The 22,223-nt window shown below is 45.5% G+C and overlaps 1 protein-coding gene across 2 annotated transcripts in view; it reads left to right on the forward strand.

Annotated features, from left to right (window-relative positions):
- The first annotated feature begins 13,617 nt into the window (after positions 1-13,617).
- LOC134457912 (serine/threonine-protein kinase Nek6-like) overlaps positions 13,618-22,223 on the forward strand; it is a 79,121-nt gene continuing 70,515 nt past the window's right edge. The window contains exon 1 of one of the 2 annotated variants that reach the window (XM_063209932.1): positions 13,618-13,890. The gene's annotated coding sequence lies outside the window, so the exon portion shown is untranslated. Of the gene's footprint in view, positions 13,891-13,914; positions 14,242-22,223 lie in introns of those variants that run through there. The other variant, XM_063209933.1, reaches the window with a different exon arrangement.

The raw sequence follows: 22,223 nt of genomic DNA on the forward strand, positions 1-22,223 counted from the left end.
GCACATAGGCGGCACTGTAGGCCATTTGGATTTTTTGTTTGTTAAAGGGTATTTCCATCCCTCTGTGTCATGTCTCATAGGTGATTTGAACGATAGAGTTGTCTTTGCCTTGACTTGAGTAATGTATGAGTTCTTCAATATGTGCCCAAAGATTGGAATACACACCAGGAAAACAGTGCATCAATCAAAGTGGATACTTACAACCAATAACCAATGCAAATACAATAGGCTATGTGGCGCAATGTTACAATTTGTTCCATTTCACTATGGTGTATAATTGCCCTATTCTCAGTGCCAAGAAGAGATATGGCAGCGATGTTATTCTACTAATGGATTGTTTTGCGGGTGAATTGCACACAACTCAGAAATCTATGCGGAGATTGCGCACAGAATGCGCACAGAATGCTATAAGGTACGGCCCCATTAGCCATCAGAGACGAAAGCCAAGGGAACGTCTTTTTTTTTTGCTTCTTGCTCACCTGACACTAGAGGGGACACGAGGTGGTGCTAAAACACTTGCCCCTTTGCCTCACTGGACAAAAATACCCCTTTTTAAAGATCCTTTTGTGTGTGTTTTTGTCACAACGCACTGTAGTCCATGTTGATGCTTGATGATCAAAAAAGTTTGTGACAATAATGCCCCACTATACTGCCCCCACCCCAAATATTTGTGCACGCCACTGACTGTACAATACAAATCCTTTGGTTTGTTGCTAATCGGAACGACCAATTTTTTCTCCGTCCAAACTGAAAAGAGCCTCGTTGGCCTAAAAGCGTCACCAGCACAATAACCTTTCCCATGTATTGTTAAAAAGAATGAGGAAAACGCGAAGACGGGTGAGTGTTGCATTGAAAGCCATACTTTGAGCGAGGTCCACGCAGTCTCAGGCCGCGCGCACAGCCTGCAGTAATGAACCAACACAAGGTGCTAAACCTGCCCTCGGGGGCACTCCGAAATGTGCTGTCCAGATGTAGCGTGCACGCTTTGCGCTTTTTTTTTGCGATGAACATTTAAGCATTAAGGACGGAGGTTCTCAAAACACGCAAGTGGCCATGTGGAAACAGTGGTTCCAATAAACTTTAACATGTGATGTTACAGCCACTTGTGCCCGCTGGAGTTTTCATCTGCCTGTTGCGTCTGGTTAGCCTTCTCTGGTTACTGCGCTGTCACCACTCTTATCGGTGCTCCACTGCAAGCTAACCGTTAAAGCATTTCCAAGGTTAGGTCACCGACGCTCACCGTACTGGTTATTGTCAAACGGACTTATGTCTGTTTCCCAGTACTTCTCTCTTCATCCTACGGCGAGTGTTGCATGCAGACACCACCCCATCACTGTCTTCACTCAGAGTGGGTGCCGGTTGAGACAAGAGGGGCTTTACAGGGTGACTACGGGCAGTAATCGCCTCTGAGCGAATTAGACCACGAGAGAGACTCGCAGGACTACTATTTCAAGGGCTCTGGCTAGCAGCCTGCCATAACTCCAGCTTTGATCTGGAACAAATTGTACCTCTAACCAGGCACCCTGCGTCCTTACTGGCAGAACATGGTCAGCCATCTATCCGACTGGGTGGCTGTGTGTGTCTGGTTGCTAATGGTTTGTGAAGGGAACGCTGCTTTAACAGTTCGTTTTATTCTGCCAAACTGACTGTTGCCGTATCTCTGCTTTGTGGGGCTTACTTATTAATAGCTATATAAAGGCCCACTGCTAGCTCAGTATGTACATCAGAATCAATTACATTTCATGGATAGTCTCTTACAGGCTCACCAGTTATCTTTAATATTTGGTTATTTAGACTGCATTAAAATGCACTTTCCATTTGTTACAGTGGCCACCAAAGAATGCACAAATATAAAGACCCAAGCCCGTATGAGTAATAGCCACAGGAAGCAATATGGAGAAAGTAGGCCTATTTGGGGGTTAAGTAGGCTAGTGCAAACAAAATTGTCATCAATGTCAAAGTAAATGTTTGATTTCATTACATTCATTATTTTTTTTACATAGGCATAGGGCTACATCATTATTATTGTCACGTGCATTATTATCTTTTTTTTTTTTTTTTTTACATTGTGTCACAAGGGCGCATAGCGCCTAATGCATGACACTCATAAATGCTATCTATAATCCGTTATTTTTAAATGCCATTTTTAAATAATGTTTAAATAGTATTAGTAGCCTAACCTAACCTCTCTCTTTTTTTGCAAATCCAATTCATGTCGACTACTTATTCTTCTTTAAAAATCTAGTCCGTGTGCAAAAAAAATGGAAAACAAGCATAATCAATGCTAATCCCTTTATGGCTATTATTATGTAAAACATTTCAGTTCAATGGTAAAAAGAGGAACAGACTGGGAATAGAAATGCCATGGGACTTCAGTGTCAGCCTGTCAACCTCTTTCTCTCTCTCTCTCTCTCTCTCTCTCTCTCTCTCTCTCTCTCTCTCACACACACACACACACACACACACACACACACACACACACACACACACACACACACACACACACACACACAGAGAGGGGGGGGGGGGGGGGGAGTACCACTGGGCACGTTTCTTCCTTGTGTTCTTCAGGCCTGAAGTTGAAAGTGAGAGTGGGTGTGGTAGTAGGGGATGCCTGGGCAAAGGCCTTAAAGCAAAGTTGTGCCTGCAAAGGTTGTCTGCAAACGCAGACACCCCCCCCCCCATCTCTTTTTTCAGTAGGCTACCCATCCAAAGTCACGGTAATTAAGGGACTGGCCCCAAGCACTGCGGTAGGAGAGGGCTTGAGTTAAATGCATAATGAAATTGAGTTATATGCAGATCTGACGCTCCTGTGGCCATTAGCGCGACATTTAGCGCAGATTAGGACGCTTGTCCTCCGAGCCCCCGTTTTTTTTTAACTGACCCCGGCCACTAATTAAACGTTCCGTTTAGGCTGGACGTGTCCAGCGCTGGCGAGAGTGAACACGTGTGAGAGATTAGAGACGCAGACTTACAGGACGGAAGTAGAACGATAAATTGCTTTTTGACACACGGCCAAAGGTTTTCAATTCGCCGCTGTCACATCAATAAGCACTCCCGGCCTGGGATGAGTTATCTCTATGGCCAAAGCGGGCTACGACCCCAAGGAGAGGGGCGATGTCTTATTAGTGGTAATTACGCCTAATTAGGAGAGCGAGGGCCTTGGGCAGGAGTTCATTCATAAGCCCGATTTGACATCAAACACCAAAGTGCATGTATGAGTGTGCTGTATGGGCCTATCAATGTCAGTGTTGTTTTTTGACGCACACATCATCCATGAATTTGTTTATTAAACAATGTTATTTTATTAACACCCCATTAAACCTGATGACCTGTGCAGGAATTTTAAGACTGTTATTTTAATTAATAAATGAATAAACAAATACAATTGTTTCCCAAACTGTACGGATTTCTATATTTTGTTATTTCTGTATTAATAAATATCATATTACTCATTTCATAAAAGCAGTAATTTACTAATTCCTCAAAGCTGGCGAAGCAGCCAGAGACGTTTTTGATTCCTGCGCCCGAGGCCCTTAACTTAACCCATCCAACCTCTCTGGCTGGCTTGATGCCGAAGCAATAAGAATGAGCATTCTTTTACCTTTCTTTTGCTCATTAACACACTTTTTATTTGCAGCTTTATGGAAGGCTGTCTGACCAGCGGTTGTAGCCGAGAGGAAGGGAGGTAGGTGGTGGTGGTGGAGGTGGGGGGCCACGGCCATCTCTGGTCAAATTCTTGTGGGCATTAGGCACCTGAGCGCGGTGGGGTAGGGCAGGGTAGGGCAGGCGAAGGCGAGGAGGCAAGGAGGCGAGACAGACATCATTAAGACTTCAGTGGCTGACAGAGAGAGAGAGAGAGAGAGAGAGAGAGAGAGAGAGAGAGAGAGAGAGAGAGAGAGAGAGAGAGAGAGAGAGAGAGAGAGAGAGAGAGAGAGACGCAGAGGGGCCAGCAGCAAGGTCCTGTGCAGCGCTCATGTGACCTCTACTGGTGTGAGCACTGAAGGACTACATCAAGGTCATTTATTGCTGTTTGAGCAGACTCAAAGCCATGCTTGGATACTATATATTGGCCCGCCGATATGTGTGTGTTTTTTTCTTCAGTTTTGCAGAAGTTTGGTATGCAGTTGAGAGCTGCCTTAGTATTTCTGCATCATCTGTTATTACATTAGATTACATTACACTTACCCAAAGTGACAGTTAAGACAGTATACACTGAAAAAATGCAGCATTAGTTCAGTCTTTTTTATTGTGTAATGTCAGATATTTTTTTCACTTTTCTAAACAGGGACTACCACACAGCCAGCAAGCCAATAATGTGGGCACGGCCAAAGGCATTTAAAAAATCCCCCCGTAAGTCAACACAGTGTAATGCCACCCAAGCTGTAGTATCACACTTCGAGAGAGTCGACTTTGGTCACGGTCAGGCGGAGGATTGCTAAAGGTCGCCACAGGCGTGCGGTACGTGTTTGTGCATTCGCTGGCAAACTGCAAACTGTAACATGAAATATTACCAACAACACCCGCGACACTGAGTAGGTCACCACCACAAGGCAGCCAGGCATTTGTTTACCACATGCTCGCCCCCACCAGGCTCATGAATATGACAAAGGTTACAATCAGAGGCGAGGCCATTCATTTTACTATGTCTTCTGTGTGTGTATAGCATAGCATGCATACAGGCAAGGTTGGTCTGTGACCAAAGAATGGCCCGGGCATTTTTGGGATAGCCCTTCACCCCGCACCGCTGCTATATTATGGGGAATTCAGGCAAATTGGGCCACTTTTTTTGCATATAAGCGAATGGCCCAAAATTATTATGGGTTCTGTCTTCTGTCTATATATTAAAGATGCACCAATGGGCCACCCCATTTGAACCGTGGGCCGGTCCCTTAGTACAAAACGAAACAAAATAAAATAATTAAAACAACATCCAAAACAAAACAAAAGCATCAGCCCCTGAGGACTGCCGTCCGGGCCACCTGGAAAATGCCCTGCATGCCAGATGACCAGTCCACCACTGATCCATCTTCTGTGTGTGTATAACAGGCATGCAGCCCTGTGGGCCCCGGCCCAGTAGAAGGCTCCCCCCCCCCCTCATTGCACTGCAGCTTTAATCAGCCGGCTGCATCCACCATTATAAATAAGTTGAACTGGTGACACGTGAACTTTCCAGCGGAGCGGGCTTTAAAGGCCACAGGTACACACGCTCGCCATCTGCGCCCTCCTTCTGCACGACACAAATCAGGGGACAGCACTACGTACGTAGGCTACGGAGTGTGTGTTTGTGCATAATCAAGCCGGCTCCAGGACGTTCTATAGACATATGATGCACAGTTGTACTATTGGCACTATAGAAATAGAAACGTAACAAACCAAGGTTACTTTTTTATAACAGTCTCTTGTAACACTAGACACAGTTTGACACCAATTCTACCGGTAGGTATGGTATGTAAGATCACACACTTACACAGTATGATAAGTCTTTGCAGTTTGGCTTTGGTTTCGTGATAGACATAAAGTGTATGCACATAATCATACTGAGCGTTGCTATATGTGTATGACGTTCATTATGTCTTGAGGTTATATTAACTGTTCAAGTTATTTTGTTTCCCTCTGATGAAGACGGAAGTTTCACTGTCGAAACTTGTCAGGTAAAAGATAAACCTTTACATGTCTGAAACAAAAGAACTTGAACAGTTAGTGGGTGTTGTTAAATTTCCATGGACCAACGCAATAAAGTGTGACCCAAAACACAGTACGTATCTGTGTCTTTAAAAGGAGACGTAGCCCCTTTAATCCCATGGGTGTTCATGCATTATCACCTGCCTGGCCTGCAGTGATTGAGACAGCAACTCCAGCTGAATGTGTGTTGTGCTGGCCTGGCCGGGGAAGGGGAATTGTAAAGAGAGCTGTTTTTTTGTAGCCTACTCTTCGCTGCCTTTCTCTGCATCGGACAAAAGGAGCCTTCTAGACCTACAGCTGTGTATGTCTCCCTGAATGTGTTGCATGGCCACTCCTTACCCTCTCCTCCTCTTTTACTCTCCCTCTATTTCTCTCGTCTCTTTTTGCTCCAAAGGGCCATTCCTACTTGTCCTCTCTCCTGCCCACAACTCTCTTACAACCAATCCCTCCATCTCTCTCTCTCTCGCTCGCTCTATCTCTCTCTTCTCTTTTTTGCTCCAAAGGGCCATCCCTACTTGTCCTCTCCCTTGCCCAGAACTCTCTCACAATCAATCCATCCATCCATTTTGTGCCCCATGTTCCGCCCCTCTTACCCTGTACCTTCCTTCTCTTCTCTTCTCTCCTCTCCTCTACACACCCCCTCCCTCCCTCCCTCCCTCCCTCCGTCTCCTCTCCTCCGCTCTCCTCATCCACTCCTGTTTTTCTTTGTGTGTGTCATGTGCGCTCACTCTTTTTTTGCCCTACCTCTTATCCTGCTCTGTGCACCCTCTTCCTCTCTACCTCTCCTCTCCTCTCCTCTCCGCCGCCCCCTCCTCATTCTGTTTTTCAGGCATGACCCTGGCGCCCCCGCCCCCCTCTATGTCCCCGTCTACCTCTACCTCTCCTCCCCTCTCCTCGCCTCTCCTCTCCTCTCCTGTCCTCTCCTCTCCTCTCCTGGCCTCTCCTCTCCTCTCCTCTCCTCTCCTCTCATCTCCTCTCCTCTCCTCCTCCTTGGCCCTTGGCCCCCTCCCCATTCTGTTTTTCAGGCAGAATGGGGCACTCCCCCCCCCTCTCTATGTCCCCCTTCCCAACAATGTCATGGGAGGCTGTGGACCTGCCAGTCACCAGGTGAGGAGCACAGCCTTGACTGAAAGGGCCTCCGCTGGGGTGGAGTGAGTGAGCGAGCGCTGCAGGACTTGAATGGGCAATGCGCTGGAATGCCCAGAAGCCCCCAGGATTGTACCCCCCCGTCCCACCCCAACCTCCAACCATTCTGCCCCCTCCAACTCCTTGTACCCCCCCTCGATACCCCCATCCACCCTGGCTCCTCCACCCCTTGCCCCCCGGCCCCTACCTCCGAATACTACCCCCCCCCCTCCCCCCCCCCCCATACGAAGGCTGGCTGCAGTTTGGGGCAATGGTGCAAAGCAGGACCCCTGTCAGCCGCACAAAGGCCTGGGTGAATGGACTCGGGATCTCTGCCTTATTCAGCAGGACGTGCTTGGCCTGCGCTCAGACAAGAGGGTGGGATGGAGTGGGATGGAGAGAGAGGGGGGGGCATGATGAAAAAAGGAGAGAAGCTTTTAATTCATGCTGCATTTCCTCCCCGCTCCCTCCCTCTCCATTAGAGGAATCTTCACCATTGTCGGGAGAGATCAAGTTGTTCTCCCTCCCTCCCTCCCTCTCTCTCCCCTCCTCTCTCACTCTCTCTCTCTCTCTCTTTTTGGAAACATGTCTTTTAAGATGAGGATGGGGGTGGTGTTTGAGGGGTGTGTGTCTGTCAAAGTGTGTGTGTGTGTGTGTGTGTGTGTGTGTGTGTGTGTGTGTGTGTGTGTGTGTGTGTGTGTGTGTGTGTGTGTGTGTGTGTGTGTGTGTGTGTGTGTGTGTCTACAAAAGGCTTGGATGCAAGAAACTGTCATTCCCTTGTGTCATGTAGGACTGTTTTGCTTTTTGCTACAGATGGAGGCCATTGCCAGAGCCCATTGTCATGAGAACCCAAACCAACTGCAGTGAGGTACTTGGGAGCATTCATCAGAGATCTGTTTTGAAAAAGAAAATCCTTGTGATTATGTTTTCCCTGATAAAGATTAAAGACTGTGTGTGCCGGATTCATAAATACTCTGCAGAATATACTCCTTGTAAGGGGTAATATTCTTAGACCATCTTGGGATGTTCTATTTCCCTGTGGTTTACTCAGCACTCAGGAGTTGTTATTATGTATTAAACAAACTATACCCGCTAGAAATCGCAGAGATTGTAATATACTGTTGTATATTAAACATCATGAAAATTGTTTGCTGTCTGGTGCGGTTGTTTTGTATTTTGCCCATGCTGTGTTTTGAATTGATATCACTTGGAAACAAGGTATTTGTGAAAAGAGAGAGAGAGAGGGATGGGGTGTGTGCGTGTGCGTGTGTGTGTGTGTGTGTGTGTGTGTGTGTGTGTGTGTGTGTGTGTGTGTGAGAGAGAGAGAGAGAGAGAGAGAGAGAGAGAGAGAGAGAGAGAGAGAGAGATGTGGCATCAGCAAAATAGTGGTGGAGGACCCTGCATCTAATTACATAGCATACGGTATATACACTATGGTCAAGCTGAAGGGGCTGAAGCCGTTCATCACGGCGACAGCTACAGGAAGTAATTACCACATCATTTGCATAGCGGAATTCAAGCAGGCCACTACTGTGAATGCTGGGTAATGTAGTATTATGATGAAAAGGTCAGCTTCCTCATCAAGCAACAAGAAAACGGCTGTTCCATTGACTTATTTCCCTTATCATGGAGAAACATTGTTATTTGTGTTTATTTGAGGCGGGTGAAACTCCTATATCATCATATGAGGAGTAGTAACCAACACATAAACAAGAGATTTTTTTAGAAAGGTATGCAAAATAGAGGGAGTAGCCCTATAATATGTTAAATATGCACATGCACAGTTGCACACAAAAAAACTGCCATTTTCTAATCCGGAGTTTCAGAGGTCCTTTGATCAAAGGCCTGACATTCAGCTTTCAACTCTTCTTGTTTTAAAATATTTATTTCATCTGACAGGGTTTCTTTCCTTTCGGCTCATATTCATACTCATCTTTTTTCTGTCAAATTATGGGGTTCTCTGTCAAGAGCCATTGATAGATAGATACTTAAAAGAATAAACAATGGAGCAGGCCATATATCAATTTAATATGAAAGAGCAACGGCAACATCTGCACACACACACACACACACACACACACACACACACACACACACACACACACACACACACACACACACACACACACACACACACACACACACACACACACACACACACACACACAGTGATGGCACAGTGATGAATGTAGTGAAATGATAAATTATGCATGATCAGGGTTGCTCCTAAATATGCAGTACATTTATCCAGTGTGCCATGACAGTGGAAATCCAAGAGAATCTTGCATATTTGGAAGTATTTCGTACCGTTATAAGAAATACTTGTGTACGAGTGTTCTGTTTTTACAAAACAGATTGTACATCCTCCAATGTAATTAAAGCTGATGTAAAGTCTGTTAAAACATTCGTTTAAAGAACCCTTTTTGTTCGTTTTGTGGTAACTCATTCACTTAATTCAAAATGAAGAGGGTCTGTTTGTGACTTGGTAAAAGAAATCCTTGTTGTGAAGTAAACCTTGGTACAGAGACCTGGCAGTGCATGCAGTATATCCTGCGTGACAACAAAGTGGCATTTTCCTGTAGGGATCCAAGAGGGCGCTAGTGAGCTATGTGTGTACATGTGAGACTGTTGAAAACGGTAGGTCTGCACACTGCCGATGAGCACCAAAAATAAACTTTATTATTTAAAATGCAACGTTTCGATCATACTGGATCTTCATCGGCAGTGTGCAGACTTACCTTTTTCAACTATCTGATTTTTTTGTCTGGCACCTGCAACAAGTGTTTTTGGATGTGCGCACCCTACCCAAAACTACTACATATGAGACTGCCAATCACAGGACAGCACATGGCCTATATCAGGGCAGGGAAACTAGAGGCCACATGCGGCCCGCCTCCGGCCCGCCTCCGCACTCAAAGCAATTAAAAATGTTGTATGTTGTAAATATGTTGTAATGTTGTAATTACTAATCCTTCTTTGCATCTGCACTTGTTGCTCTGTGTAGTCCCTGTGCACATGCAATGTAATGTAATGTAATTATATACGGATGGCCAATAGAGTACACTTTTGTGCCTTCCAAACAATATGGACAGTTAGTGAGCAACCAACTGCATTCAGATCTGTGGTCATGTGGCCCTCAGATGGTGGCGATGAAAAAACGTGGCCATCATCATAAAAGTTTCCTATCCCTGGCCTATATCAACTTTACCCCCCTTCAAGTTGAGGACTACATACTTTTTGTAATTAACTTTTTATAGTTTTAGGTCTACAGGCAGATACCAACTAACAACATTTTGAGGACTACATAGGCCTACTTACTTATATCTTTATAACACATTTGTAATTGATGTTGGCGACGGATTTTATTTATTTTATTCATACACTTTGATTCACTACGGTTCTTTAATGCTTAGTTCTGAGTCTGCCTTTGATTCTACAGCAGATATTAATCTGAAGAAAGGATGCTGATCTGCTTGGCTGTGTGGAGCTACAATCAGTTGAACTTGCAGTGTGCACTCTTTTCACACATGCTGGTGGTGACGCACAAACATTCTCATGTGAGGCCCTATGTGAACGTGTATGTGTATGTGTATGTGTATGTGTATGTGTATGTGTATGTGTATGTGTATGTGTATGTGTGTGCCTCTCTCTCTCTCTCTCTCTCTCTCTCTCTCTCTCTCTCTCTCTCTCTCTCTCTCTCTCTGTGAGTGTGTTGTTGTGTGTGTGTGTGTGTGTGTGTGTGTGTGTGTGTGTGTGTGTGTGTGTGTGTGTGTGTGTGTGTGTGTGCGCGCGCGTGCGCGTGTGCGTGCGCGAGCGTGTACGTGCAAATTAGCCATGCATAATTGTGACTGCAAGTGTGTGGTTTGTGCGAGTTGAGGACCCATTAGCGAAACAACTGCTCTCGTTTTATTCAGAGATTCCGCACTCAGATGCTAAGACACATGATGTTCATCATCACTGGTCTGCAGGCTACACAGGAGTCAAGAGGCCATGGACCCAGCTAAGGGGGTCACCAGACCGATTTTACAGGGGCATGTGCCTGGGTATTGATTTTTCTGTGCCTCCTGTATGAGTTTCACAAAAAAACCTTGCTACCTTGGAATGTGGCTCAAGTGTAGCATATAGAGTAATCTACAGAATGGTCACAAAATAGCGCACATGCACTACTTGCCGTAATATAATAATTAACCAGCTTTTTAAAATAAATCACTACCAAAAAAAGTTTGCTTGCGTGCTTTTCGCTCTGGCATGCATGATCTCTCGGTGCCCTACTGTGCTCCTGTAGCATTATGTCAGCTGACGCCCCTGTCACCCAGCTCTGCTCTTCTCACCTCTGCTGGGGTGCCAGGTATAGCCCAAACAAGGCCCCACTAAGTTCCTGGGCCAATTTTCAACACAACAATTAGTTAGGCACCGTTTGTGTGGACTCTACTGTGTGATAAAAATAAAATTCCTCAATAGCCTATATATAAATAAAATTATGCCGGTCAACAAGGTTTTTCTTATCACCATGGGTTTTTCATTGTCGGTTCTTCTGGCCATAAAGATTTGTTATATTAGATGTCAGGCAAAAATCTGTCATTGAGTGGAGTGTATAGTATCTTACAGCAACTTAAAATGTAACTGCATATGATGTATGTATTACATGTAGCGAGCAGCTATCCTTGTAGGTCAATATATTTATAACGGCAATGACTGACTATAGGCATCTACATGTGTGCATAACCAAGCATGTGGGCCTATATACATTCATGTGTGTGTGTGATTTTGCACACACCATGCCTCCGTCGAGTTAGCAAGGGCGCCTGATTTTGATGATAAGACTAAGATTAGTAACACAGTGTGGTTCGTTTATTTTGAGAAAGGATAGAGAGAGGGAGAGAGAGAGAGAGAGAGAGAGAGAGAGAGAGAGAGAGAGAGAGAGAGAGAGAGAGAGAGAGAGAGAGAGAGAGAGAGAGAGAGAGAGAGAAACAAGACCAGAGTGAGGGGGTGAAACTGAATATGTCACAAACAAACCAATATGCAGGAGGAGGAGGAGAGCTCATAAACTAGTCAGGAGATGGATAACATTACTGAAGCTACAACAACAGCAATGCTTCCAGTAAAATTAGAATTGGGAATTACTCTGGAAATATGTCTTTGGGAAACCCCGGCGCTTGCTGCAGGCAAGGCAAACACTCTGACATTTGCATGGGCATTGCACTGGCTTGAGTAACAGTCCTGGGAATAGCAGGCCAACTGTGTCCTTTACATTATGAAGCCCCAAACCTGATAAGCTTGTTCTCACGTCTGCACACAGACCTGTGCAAGTACAGCCATGATAGTATTACCATTCATTGCACCTACTGTATGTACCTACTATGTGCAGTACCTACTGTATAGTCACATTTGACTGTTTTCCAGTGTTTACTATTTGCATTTGCATGCTGTTTTACACTGTTTGTGCAAGTGGAGAAATGCATGTTTCATTTAAGTTTTTTCAAATGTTACATTTTTCAATGTATCTCTTTGGTGTCTAATTGTGGACCCTACCCGTCAATGACAATAGCCTGGTCCCAAAGTGTTTTCGGTCTTGGAGACCAGATTTTTAAAAAAGGCAAATGCTTCAAAAAACGCTGCACTCAAATGACTCGATGAGTGTCTGTGTAGAGTTTCAGAAGGACGGACATTTTAGCCACCCTTGACGGCACATGGTCAGCAGTGGAGCATAGCAGGGGATTGTTTGAGTTTGCAAAGACCCTTATCCCGAATGACTCATCAAGCTGTGACCTTTCATGTCTCTCTTTTTTTTTCTCTCCTCAAAAATTCTTTACCAGTGCTGTCACAAATCTGTGTGTGTGTGTGCGTGTGTGCGTGTCTGTGTGTGTCTGTGTCTGTGTGTGTCTGTGTGTGTGCGTGTGTGTGTGTGTGTGTGTGTGTGTGTGTGTGTGTGTGTGTGTGTGTGTGTGTGTGTGTGTGTGTGTGTGTGTGTGTGTGTGTGTGTGTGTGCGCGCGTGCGTGCGTGTGTTATATTACCATCAGACTCCTGAACAAAGAATCCACACAGAGAATTACTCTGACTTGCCATTTTTCTCTCCCCTCTCTGGTTCCAAAGAATGGTTTAAATAAAAGGATTGTGATATCTGCTGTCTCCAAACCGAAGCAAACAAGCGTGTGTCTGCACGTCCAAATAGTCTTTTAAAATACAAAGGGCTTCCTAATTCCTTTCTAGGAATACTGATCATTTTTTGAGTGAAGAAAAAAATTACCCCATGCATGCACTGCCTCGGGGTGTACAACAGACAGACATACCAGAACAGCACTGCACCGACAGGATGAGATATGTTTCAACCATTCACTGGAAGGAGCAAAATACATCAGAGTATGAATCCTAACATTATAGGCTACATCTGCAAATGTGATTTTCAGACAACATTTTGTCATAAAAGTTTCACAAAGTAGCCTTGGATATGTTTTCACTGTTATTCTAACAGTCCACAGAGAAAGGCAAAAGTAGCCTACCTATATAAATAGAATGCACTGTAAGTCAATAACTCACATACCATTATATCTGAAGAAATTAACTCTACCCACAAATGGAGCCTGCAACTATTGAGGTTACACTGGCTGATAATATGATATTGTGCAGGTTTTAAGTATGCAGCGTCACTGTGATAACTTTTAACTACGTTATATGATCAGCTTCTAACAATTATGGGGTTGAAACAAATTCGTAGAAACATAGTGACGTTGGCGCGCGCTTCCGCTCGCGGGTGATACTACGTGACAGTACAGCACTTTTCTTACAACTTTGCTGATAGCACACCATTCCACTGCACTGCAGTTGTTGTAAGTTCTAGAGTAGGCTACACTTCGACGTCGAGGCTTGCGTGGCATTAGTGTGTAAAACATAGCCTAGCCATGAGAGGAGTGTGTGTGTATGTGTGCCAGTGAGAGAGAGAGAGAGAGAGAGAGAGAGTGAGTGAACGAGCGAGAGAGAGAGGGGTCTGTGGGAGTTGCTCAGCCAGAATAAGCCTATCTACTATGTTTACTTTCTCCAAGTAGAAGCCGAGGGAAAGCAGCTATATTGAAGCACTGCAGGTAAGACTTACATATTGTCCATTGTGCTGCCTAATCAACCGTTTTGCTTTGTTAATGTATTTAGTGCGTAAAAATGTATCCTTTGATACTTTGTGACAGCCGCACGCGGAGTCTGGTTGTCACCTCAGATGCAAGTCTCACTTTGCGCTAACTGGGTAAACAGATTCGTTTGCATGGTCGAGCCAGTTTGAGTTGCCCTTTCCTGGCTATAGATATATAGTGCTTCACTTTCGTCTCTGAAGATGGACCCTATAAACCACACAATTGCTTTCACGAAAAGTTCATGAATATTTCACCGACGTCGTCCTCTAAAAAAGAGAGAAAGCTATAGAGAGAGGAAACGAAAACAAGGTTAGAGAGCCTATAGATTGGACAACCTCTCTGCTGCCTATACTTGTAAGTGGCTTGCTTATCACTGCACCGCCTATACATCAGTGCATTTAGCCTACACTTAATCACCTTATTGAAAATGACAGAAGTAAAGGAGTTTTTTGTTTATTTCATTTTATTAAGGCAAAACTGAGTGAATAACTGGAATGAATGGATTCATGTGTTTCAGTACTAAATATCTACTAAAGACCTATGTTACAGATCCCATTCCTGCCCACATTGTAAATTGTGTTATAGCATTACGTTTTAGGCCTATATTGAGGCCTTTTGATAACTTTTATAACTTTTGAAACACCAGTTGATTTTAAAAGAATGCAGCCAGTACAATTCATGTGGTATCAATTCATAAAATACTATTTATTTCGCAAGAATTGTGGGTTTCACAAGTCTGAAAAACAAGTGAACTATTTTGAGGTTCACATATGCTTTTAATATCTAGATTTCACAAGAGTGACTGTCTCTTTATCCATTTTTCCTAATACCCCCCACTGAGTGTGTAAATCCACTAATCTGCTTTTTAGATTCATCCAAACCACTCAAAGTCACAGCTTGTCCAGCGAGTTGAAAAAGATTTTAACTGACCCAATACCGAATTGGGATATTCAACAGTGTGATAGAGTACTAATTACAAGTCCCTTTAATCCAATATGCTGGGATTTTTTTTGCTTTCCTTGCCAATATATGGCACGCCTTTGCAAACAGTTACAGTTGGCTGTCAGTTTATGGAAGACTTGTAACGGAATGGGTTCAGCAAGCTACTGCGTATGTGAAAGAAGGTGGGTGTGGTGTCGGGAGGAACACGACTCACGATAAATGAATTGACGTCTATCAGGAAAAGTTGTGTTGTTAGAAAGAGCAACTTTGTTTATGCCCTGCCAACGCCACAATGTGACTGGACGGGGGTCTATGACATGTGCATTAAGGTCAACCAAGAATTGCTGGCTGCGGCTTGTGGGGTGGGGGTGCGTTGTTGAATATGCCTGAGTGTGCATACCGAAATGCCTCACTAAAATTAGTCACGTGTCAGATGCCTTATGGATGCAGGCCAACCACACACGCGGAGCCTACAAAACACATGGGTGGGTGGAGGGGGTGTTGGTCAACTGACAAGCAACCTGCAAATGCCCCCAACTGGGCTATTTTGTCCTTGCATGCATGCTTGTGTGTGTGTGTGTGTGTGTATGTGTGCGCGCATACGCGCTTGAGTGTTTGTGTGTGTGTGTGTTCTGTCCTAGTAGAATGATCCATTTTATTGTTGTTGTAAATGTTGATGCATCATCACTTCCGTACCAAACCCAAACATTAAAAGCTATCCACAGCAAATAACTTTGTTTTGTCCTGTGGCCAAAACGATAAGAGAGAGTCTTGGAGCATTAGGGTGTAGTATTGGGCAGCCATGACAGCCGTGCCCTAATTTTTAGGGAGCTGATCTCAAGATCAGAGGGTTGCAGGTTCGAATCTCACCCCTACCTCTCCCTACACCTCCATCCATGGCTGAAGTGCCCTTGGGCAAGGCACCCAACCCCCCACTGCTCCAGGGACTGTAACCAATACCCTGTAAAAAAAACTGAAAGTCATTTTGGATAAAAGTGTAGCCTAATAGAATGTAATGTAATGTAACTAGTAGTCATCTTGTTGCATTTGCTGCTTGCTGGTTGATGAGGGTCCGCTGGCGCCTGGCAGTGAAACAGGGCTTGGAATGTGGAAGTTGCTTACAGGTATTAATACCACTACTTACAAATGGGTGTGCACGTGGCACCGGGTGACTTTCATACTGTATATTGCCCCCTTCCTCTCACACATTTATTCTGCCTACAAAGCAAGCAGCCACTTCAGAACTGATTGCCATAGCCTCTCTGGGGCAGCAATGGCTCAGTGGTTAGAGCACTGGCCTTTAGATCAGATGGTTGCAGGTTTAAATCCCACCCTAACCAGAACCTTCATCCGTGGCTGAAGTGTCCTTGAGCAAGGCACCTAACCTCACATTGCTTGAGGGACTGTAACCAATATCCTGTATCTAAAATAACTGTAAATCGCTTTGGATGCAAAAGCGTCAGCTAAGTGTAATATAGGCTACTGTAAAAGACTTAGCTTCTTGGGATTTCATTCGCGTGAGTTTGTGCACATGGCCACCTCCCTCATGCACGTCCATTCGGCCTACAGAACAGCCAGCTCAGTCACTCAGGACTGCCTGCCTTGCTTTGGCCTCTTGGACCGAGACTCAGCTTCTTGGCCTTTCTTTTGAGTGTGTGAGTGTGTTTGTGTGTCGATTTGCTTGTTGCTGTTATCTAATGTAATGCCACACAGCTGCCACTTCAAACGGATGGATGCAGAAGGAGCAACCTAAAGCCAGATTTAGACCCCTTCATCTTTATTTTTATCTCAGGCCGCACGGCCGCCCACCCATCCACCCGCCCACACACAACTCCCCAATCTCTCCCTCTCTCTCTCTCTCTCTCTCTCTCTCTCTCTCTCTCTCTCTCTCTCTCTCTCTCTCTCTCTCTCTCTCTCTCTCAGCCTCACTGTGTGTCCCACTGGAAACTGTATACGGCCTCCATCCGCCTCCACACTCACTATCTGGCTCACCACAGCCACCTCGTTGAGATAGCATGGCAAATGCCCACTTGGGGGTGGGGGTAATGTGGCTCAATGGGCTAAGGCGCTGTCTCTACCATTACGCTGGGGACCCGGGTTCGATCCCAACCTGAGGTCAAATCCGAAGACCCGGGTCCGATCCTAACCTTAGGTCATTTCCTGATCTTTCACCGTCTCTCTCTTTCGCCACTCATTAACTGTGTCTCTCACTATCCTCGTATCGGAATACTAAAAGTGTGAACGCCCCAAAAAAGATATTTATAAAAGAAAAAGCTGGGCCTTTTTGTGGAAGCTACTGTACTGATGTCTCAGCCCAGCAAAACTCTTGTGGACAACAAGGGAAGAAACCCCATCGTCACTGTCTGACATTTGAATCTAGACTTGGTGAGATGGCATGGCAAATGTACACTCTTAAATAAAAATAAAAAAATCTTGTAATAAAACATGAAGCAGGGCCATTTGTGGAAGTTGCTGTCACTTAAGTGTTCAGCACATGGGCTCAGTGCATTGGCGTGGAAGGAACCCCGCCGTCACTGTCCAACATTTGAATAAACTCTAGACTTGGGGGAGCTGACGGCGTGCGACGCGTGGCTGACATAACTGGCGTCCTGAGTCAGAGCTGAAATAACCGAGAGACCATTTTGGCCGTTTGGAATGCCGGGGGAGCTGAGCTTGACACCAACACGAGCCATAACCTCAATCTGAGGCATTAGGGGAATGTCTATTTCAGAGCATGCTCATCTCGCAAACTCGCTATTTTTAAAAAGGCCCCTGTGAAAAACTCACAAACACAACGAAGAAGTTGACATTAGTGTAGTGGAGTACACTAATGAGAAGAGGGCTGTTGAAATTTTAAAAATGTTTTTTTTTTTACGCCCACACAGTATAACATGAGCAAAACTGCTCACTGTGCTCTGATATCTAATAAAGTGGTAGTGCTGTGCTGCACCATATGTGTGAACTTCGCCCTGCTCTATTTGTACAACAGCTAGGGTTGGGCTCTAAATACTCATATGCTCTCTAAATCAAAGACCAGACATTGGTGAAAGCTGGCATTCAAATAAGGCAGACCGCTACTAAAAACCTCAGACACCCCAGTCTGTCCCGACAAACACAGAAGCTCTCCCCAGCAGCACTGCACCATCACGACATCTGTGGCAAGTGAATGAACTGGAAGTCAGAAAGAAAGACAGGAAATTATATAAAAGAAGAAATTGAATGCAAGGTTTTGTTTTTTTTCATAGTTTTAGGGAAACATGCAGTGTTTTTGTAGCTTGGGCTTGTGGCGAACAATAGTGATATTGGAGAGTAGCTTTTATTAATCTTGAAGGAAATTAAGGTGTCCAACAGCATAGATAAAAACACAAATATGCAAAAAATAATAAACTTTGCGAGACATGAACATGAGACGTGAACGGTATTGCACAACTGCCTACATTTAGCCATTAGGCAGATCACCCAGGATATTTGGTAGAGCAAAAAAAAAAGGGAAAAAAAGGCGTTCTGAAGGTCACGTTGATGTGTTTGACACGTGATTTGGGGTGAATATTTTTTAGACCGCAGCGCAGAGGATGTGGATGTGGATGATTCAGAGGCAGGAGGAGCAGCTAAGGTGGCACTTGTGACTCAGCCCTTAATCTTAAACCCGTCTGTGGTGTGGGCGAGAGTGAGATCTGATCTCCAAAACTAACTCATGAGTGTCCCATTGCTGCCACTGCCAAGCTTGGGCTGTTTTTAGAAAACAAAACAAAAAGATCATGGGCATGAGGGCGTGTGAGCGTTCACAGCAAAAACAAAACACAGTGTTAGTTCAACAACACTCTCAAAGTACTATGGGATCACATACACTCCGTAAAAATGTTGAATCAACTCTCTACGAGTTGAATTAACACTGCTTTTGTTATTGTGTTTGTGCAAAAACACCCAATGCCTCATCCAATGCCTCATCCAGCAGCAGCACCAGCATGTTTACACTCTCTGCAGCATACTATGTGGCTAAGAGAGTATAATTTGCATTTGAAGAAGAAAAAAATACGCAGGGTTTATTTTCCTCCAAGATTATGATCTTGAATTCCAGGAGAGCCCTGATGTCTTTTGCATGGACTGCCACAAGTTTTCATTCCAATAGAATTCCTTCTCTCTCTCTCTCTCTCTCTCTCTCTCTCTCTCTCTCTCTCTCTCTCTCTCTCTCTCTCTCTCTCTCTCTCTCTCTCTCTCTCTCACACAACTTTCCCAAGCATTCCTTCAAGACCTGGAACGCTGGATGAGAAGTTTTTTTTTCTTCCCCCAGCAAAAGAAGGGAAAACAGCTGCGGCAGAGAGAGAGATGACACAATGTCACATATCCCCATGCGATAGACATGTGGGTCGTCTCACATTACAAACACATTTCCTTTTTCAGTTCAAGAGATTAAAAAGTGCACTAAATGTGTAACTTCTTGTTTACTTTTTACACTCCTTCCTTCGCCGGAATTTTTCTCAGTAATGTCGTATGAGTCATAGCCCATAGCTTCTATTGTCAAGCTTCGTACGAAAAAGGAACCATCATCACGATACTATCGTTTCAGCCTGGCCGCGGTGTGATGGGTGTGCTTGATGGAGAAAAGCCCGCATCGCATCACACTGCTTGCACTTGGTGATGGCACGATGATACTGTATGCAAGGAGGAGATGCACACAGCAAGGCCAGTGAGCTTTTGCAGCCAAATCCCGACCTGTCCTGTTAGGGTGATGTACGCGGTAGCATGCCGAGGAATCCTTCGAGACATTTATAACTCATTACAGACCGCTAATGGATCTGGTCTGGTGTGTGTGTGTGCGTGCGCGCGTGCATGTGTGTGTGTGTGTGCGTGTGCGTGTGCGTGTGCGTGTGCGCGCGCGCGCGTGTGTGTGTGTGTGTGTGTGTGTGTGTGTGTGTGTGTGTGTGTGTGTGTGTGTGTGTGTGTGTGTGTGTGTGTGTGTGTGTGTGTGTGCGCCTGCCCTGCGCACATGTGGTGTGGGGGAGGTTTGGCTGGACTCACATTAATTCAAGTCAGAGCAGGACTTCAGTCTTGGATGTTTGTGTGTGTGTGTGTGTTTGTATGTGTGTGTGTGTGTGTGTGTGTCTGTGTGTGAGTGTGTGTGTGTGTGTGTGTGAGTGTGAGAGAGAGAGAGAGAGAGAGAGAGAGAGAGAGAGAGAGAGAGAGAGAGAAAGAGAGAATAGCTGACTCACCACCCATTTGGGAGGGCTTAAACACAAGATGCAGTGTAACAGTTCCTGGAACGAGGCAGGGGTGCATGCCAAGGCTAGTCTCACTGCACAAGCTAGCGCGTCGCACTCGCAGTGTTATTCACTAGAACTAGACGCTGGCGGGCGTCACGGCCTAAAGCGCAAACACCATTTCTGGTGAAAACGCTCCATTTTACAGTTTATCATTTTTTAAATGCTCGGTTTTGTCAAGCGTCTTCTCTCTTGAGGGAGAGTAAGTTATGATTAGATATGAGTCACAAAGTCATGTGTCATTGTTTTCAACTTTTTTCCAAACCCTTTGTTTTTTTTCAACTTGTTTTCATGTCAAATTCCTTGTCTGTTGTACAGACTTGGCTAAAATTGCCCTCAATTTTAATTCTAATTCTGATTCTAATCCTGGTATTGGCTTGAGTGCACCAATACCACAACCACCATCACAGAGACCCACCAGATCCACGCCACCAGAAGACTTGAAAAAAGAACCCCACTCCACTGAAAAACAATAATAGTCATAGTGACCTCCCCACAACCCAACCCACTCATCCCGTCCCGGCAGCCATGCAGGCAGCCGACTGTCAAAACAGACCTGGGTTTGACCCTGGCCGAGGGCCAGCGGAGCCGTGCCGACTGCGAGATGAGCTGAGCCTCGTCTCTCCTCTTCCCCACAGTGAGTCCCCTCATCTCTCCATCCAAGACGAGCGTCTTCTCTTCCCCACAGTTCCCCATCCCTCCATCCGAGATGAGCCTCTTCTCTTCCCCACAGTTCCCCATCCCTCCATCCGAGATGAGACTCTTCTCTTCCCCACAGTTCCCCATCCCTCCATCCGAGATGAGACTCTTCTCTTCCCCACAGTTCCCCATCCCTCCATCTCCATCCGAGATGAGCCTCTTCTCTTCCCTACAGTCTCCCCCTATCCCTCCATCCGAGATGATCCTCCTCTCTTCCCCACAGTCCCCCATCCTTCCATTCGAGATGAGCCTCCACTCTCCTCTTGCCCACACACAGTCCCCCCATCCCTCTATTCAAGATGCTTCTCTTCTCTTCCCTACAGCCCCCCCATTCCTCCATCCAAGATGACCCTCTTCTCTTTCCCTGTTAGTCCCCCCCATCCCTCCATCTGAGATGAACCTCTTCTCTTCTCTTCCCCAGTTAGTCCCCCTTGCCTCCATCAGGGTCAGTGTCAGTCAACCCCAGTAGGACCCACATCTTGGCCGTCAAACTTCTCAGGTGGCGTGGCAAGGCAAGGCCCTGCGTCCTCTGAGCCATGAATATGTAGGTCAGGGCCGGGGCAGGGCAGGGTGGGCGGTGCTGCTGCAGCGCTGCCTGCATGTATGCTTCTGGGTCAGCCTTTGACTGGGCCACTGCTTTTAATTGCTTTAATCAGGGATCCCCGTTTCTTCTCCGTTTTTTTCCTCCAAGGGAGCCTCCCTCTGTCGTCCGTGGTAATGGGGAGCCCCCTTATCTATCAGATGTGGAAGACATCAGTCATTCTTGCATGTGCAAACACATACAAATGCAGACACACAGGCATGCACGCACACACAGGCATGCACACGCGTGCACACACGCACACGCACACACTCACACACACACACAGACACACACACACACACGCACGCACGCACACACACACACACACACACACACACACACACACACACACGCACGCACGCACGCACGCACGCACACACACGCACGCACACACACACACTTACATGCACGTGCACAAACATCATTTTTGAGCTATTGGAGAGGTCTCTTCAAGAGGCCCCTTGCTTGAGTGTCAGAGGATATTATACAGGATTGGTGTTTTTATTGTTTACTTCTATACGTTAACCTTGAGTGGATGTGACATCTTTCTCTGTCACTAGCTAATTAGAACAGGGGTTTTCCTTTGTATTTGTGCATCTGAGTGTGCAGACTATGGCCGCAGTTACTGTATGCAGTAACCGAGGCCTGCTAGTCTCATAAACATGACCAGACTTACAGTATCTGTTCTCACTGGGAGAACTACAGTGTAGCTTTTTTTGTGGGTAATATATACAAGAACTAGCTGGATGGGGTACTGTGCTACTGCCCTGGGATTGTGTTTAGGCTACAGTAGGCAATGTGGTTAATGC

Source organism: Engraulis encrasicolus, chromosome 11 (assembly GCF_034702125.1).
Source record: "Engraulis encrasicolus isolate BLACKSEA-1 chromosome 11, IST_EnEncr_1.0, whole genome shotgun sequence".
In the NCBI taxonomy this organism is placed as follows: Eukaryota; Metazoa; Chordata; class Actinopteri; order Clupeiformes; family Engraulidae; genus Engraulis; species Engraulis encrasicolus.